Here is a 4,598-nt window from a genome sequence, read left to right as displayed (position 1 = left end):
ATAGAAGCGTAAATAGAGGATAGTGTGGTCATTCTATGGCGCGTTCTTACTGAAGTATTGAAACGCGTTTAATTCGTTAGTTACATTGAATTGACAAGAAACGGGATGTGCTCAAGGTAATAATATTTTACTTTATAACTATTTAGAATGAATTTTAATCATGATTAAAAATGGTATTTAAATAACTGTTTTTAGAAACATTAGAATTCCTTGTAATTAGTTCATTTATATAAAATTTAAAATCATTTCTTTATTTCTTTTATCATATAAGTCAACAATATAGATAATCTTCTTCGTTTTTAATACTTAAATCCAAAATATAAAAATGAATATTATAGTCAAGATTACAAAGCAAGATTAATTCCACGGAGTGATAATTATTTAACAAAATTGCGCTATTTTTGCATTATTTACGATAATAGATACAATAATAACCCAGCAAACACAACATTTAAGGCATGATGACGGGCCCATATACAGTGACCGATAGCACTTCCATCGGCCCAACATAGTTGGCCGAATCGGCCGCGGCAAAAAAGTGTCCGGCCGGCAGCTGGAGCCGATACTGTCAATTATGTCGGCCATTTGACACATTTTAATCGGGCCATTCTTGGCAAGTGCATATCGGAATTGTATTGGCTGTTTTCAGTTGTCTAGAAGCATTAAAATTTCCTCGACAGAGGCCCAATATTAAGATGACGCTGATTTATAATGGACCAATATCGGCTGTTTTCAGCTTTCTGATAGTGACCCATCATTAAAAAGGACATTAATTTACATTGAGCCAACAAGTAGCCGATAAATTTCCATAATAGACCAATATCGGCTTTTTTCAGCTTTCCGATAGTGACCCATTTAGAAAAAGGATATTATTTTAAATTGAGCCAACAAGTGGCCAATAAATTTCCATTAATGGTTATATTTTCTTCTTTAACTTTTCGCAGCGTTAATACTTTTTAGGATTCTCGTTGTTGAAGATATGTTATTCTGATGGCTAATTTTTTCCTTAGTGCCTGATAATATATTTGAAGGGGCATTTTCATTAAATTAAAACTTTTACTTTTTTTAAAGTAGTTATATTTATTTCTTTTCTGAAGTACTTACATTAGGAAACATTTTAACAAAAAATGTTTTGCAAAGGGCTGCATTGAATGTAGCAACAAAAATTTCTTTAAAATGTAACTTCGTATCAAATTTTAGTAGAAATGAAAATAAGCTCTCCTTCTTTTCTTATATTTATAAACATACTAACCCTTTTGTGTTTTATAGTAGAACATTGTGTTATAGTAAATCATGGTTTGATTGATTCATCTAGCAAAATTATTATATAACAGAGTTGAATATTTTTTTATATATTCTTTATTGTAGATTAAATTTTAACTTTATATTTAATTAAAAAAAAATTTGTATCGACTATGTTTATAAAAAGTTGAGATATTAACTTTCCTAATCCTATTTAAAAACAATTTAAAAAAAAAATGCAAAATCAGAGTTATAAATTATCCTCCAGGAATTAGAATTCTTTTGTGTTATTGTAAAGTATATAGTTATCAATTTTTTTTTCGTTTGATAATTAATATAAATTTTAAAAAATCAAAATTATAGTAAACAATTTTGTTTTAGGTTATGTTTCTTCTTAAACAATTTTTATTTTAAGTGGTGATTGCAAGTTAATTGAAAATGCACATTATTTTCAATGTAATTTTCTGGTTAAAATCTTTTTGCAGGTATATTTATTTAATGTTAGTGTTTATAATTATCAATTAACAAGGAAATAAGCAAATAAATGTTTGAGGAAATTTCTTTTAACAATATATAAAAGCTTTTGATGACAAATGTTTTCAGGCATTTACTTTACCAATAGTATTTTAAATAGTAGTAATAATATGATAGCATTGCAAAATTTATTTCATTCAGCATTATTCTTCAGAATTCTTCTTCTTTCCTCTCTATCAACTTCTCCGTCTCCAACATATCTCAGCCACTTTTTTACATAATCTCCTACTAATGCTTGTGTGAAGTCAGGGAATTTACTTCGGACAGCACCTATAAATGAATTTAAGTGTTTAATGTTTTCTATACAAGATAAACAGCTAAAAAAATAAGAGAAATTATCATTTACACTTTAAAATATTAATCAATACTTGTTGAATATTAGGAGAACACAGTCCAACTTCAAAGTACAATATGTCTATTTAAAAATTATTCCAGTAAAAATTTAAGCGAAGGTAATTTTTTATTGTAATTTTGGTATGAAATGGTGGGGTATTATATTAAAGTTCGTGTATAACTATTATATGGTATTATATAATGTTATTATATACCAGTTATTATAATTAGAAAAAATTAACCAAACTCAAAACATGCCAAAATAACACTTTAAATTGGCAACGAAGCCAATTAAAATTAATGTTGAAAATGCATTTAAAAATTCAACTTTTTAATGCGTAACTACTGGAATATCCTTACGAGACAAATTTTTTTTTAAATAATCTATAAATTGGTGTTAATCAGCACTACAAAATCATTAACAAAACCGAAAGGCATATACCGATACTCACCAAATTAATAAAACTGAAAGAATAATTTTAAATTCATTTGATTTACTATTTTTTTTGTTGTATTTAATGGTAACTTTACATAATTAGTATTTATTAGTTTTATACATTTTTGAAAGTTATATTGCTAATGACTGATAGTCAAAATTTACCATAGTAAAAATAGATTTTAAAAGCATAACATTAAACAAAATAATTTCGTGTTTTCAGATAACGTCAGAAATATTAGTTTAGTGACTTTCTTCAAATATTCTACCACCTACATGCTTATCATTAAGCTTATCTGACTTAACGAATGGAGAATGGGTAGTAAACAAAAGTTCAATGAAGTACTTTTTTGCTTAAATAGATCTATAAGTGAGCAAACATCACTCATGTTGCAGTTAGAATATTTGAAAAACAGATTATTCAGTTTAAAATAAAACAGTACCTAATGATAAACCAATCTGAAAATTTTATTCTTTAAATCTCTCAACGAATTTAAATTTTTGAACAACTTTCAAGATTGATATTTAAAATTTCGACGCCAGCCGTGATCTGAATTTCAGGGTAGCTAAAATGGTTTAGGACTTATAGAAGAGACAAAGGAACAAACTTTTCCTTTTAAATTATTGCTAATTATAAATGTATATATAAGTATGCTAAATTTTTAAAATTTCTAAGATTTAAACTTTTTATGATAAAGTTCTTGTCAATTATTTTACTTTTAAGTTAGTTTTCTCTTTCTTTATTTTTTTTATTTTTATTTAAAAGCAAAGTTGTTTTAAAACTTCAATTTATTACATGGATGTATCTACTGTATATAAAGAATTAAATTTTTTTTCCTTATTTGTTGCGTTATCTTTCGAAGACTAGCTCAATAGTTAGCTTTACTATTACTAAATCACCAGGGAAGAAAAAAAACATCAATCTAACCAGCTCAATATTCAAAAAAAAAAAAAAANAAAAAAAAAAAAAAAAAAAAACACCATAGGGCTCTTATTAGGTTATTAAGTAGTTACATCTTAGCTCATTGTTTCCCCCGGTAGCGTATTGACAAAACATACCGTAGATTATAAAAGGGTTGGCGAAACTTTCAACTGGCGTTAAACGAACGTTCTCGCAAATCGCCAAACAGCTGTGTGCTTATGTTTTTGTTTTGTTTTTTGGTATCACGTATCTATCATTCACCAATTTACATATGGGTGTGACATTTCAGAGTTTCAAATAAGCTGATCTTCATTAGATTCTTCTGCATTAAATGAAATATAAAGCGTATTTTTTTGTTATAGCTCCGACATAATCGTTTGTATTTGTTAACATAATTGTGTTTATTAGCCATATTACGTCTATCATAGATATCTTTAAGACGTCTATACTTGTTGAGGATTTATAATACCAGATGGAGCTGAGCACAAACAATTTTTTTTATTATTTTTTTTCTGCACTTCTTAAGTTTCAGTTTAGATTTAACCTACTGAACCACAGTGGAATAAAATAATTTGAATCATTTCAATTTGTGTAATTATTGTTGAATTCGAGTTATGGTGCTACACCGGCCGAAAAATAGGCCACCTGCATGAAATATGAGTTAACATTTGTTTTGTTTTGGTCTCCCTTAAGTCGGTAATTTATTTTGATATTTTATTGTATTAATTGTATTGTATTTATTATAGTAACGTGCGAGCTGTTTATAATGGATGATTTTGAAAAATTAAAGTCCAAACGGGTTGTAATCAGACAGCTGATTACAAAATTAATAAATAAAATTGACAAATTGTTATTAGAAATACTTCCTGATGAGACCTTGTATGATTCACTAAATCAGTTAGTTGAAAAAAACGGAACTTTAAAGGATCTTGATTTGAAAATTGAAAATTATTTTGATAAAAGCGATGAATTAGAGAGTGAAATTATACAAAGTCAAGAGTATCAAGATCGAGTAGTGGCTTATAAAGGCAAAATTGAAAGATATTTACTGAAATGCCAGACTACAAGACAGGAAGTAACGATTAATAGTGGTAACAATAATTTACAAGAAAATATAACTTATGGAAATAT

The sequence above is a fragment of the Parasteatoda tepidariorum genome, chromosome 7, assembly GCF_043381705.1.
Source record: "Parasteatoda tepidariorum isolate YZ-2023 chromosome 7, CAS_Ptep_4.0, whole genome shotgun sequence".
NCBI classification, from domain to species: domain Eukaryota; kingdom Metazoa; phylum Arthropoda; class Arachnida; order Araneae; family Theridiidae; genus Parasteatoda; species Parasteatoda tepidariorum.
The sequence above is the reverse complement of the archived record's forward strand: the minus strand, read 5'-3'. Positions refer to the sequence as shown.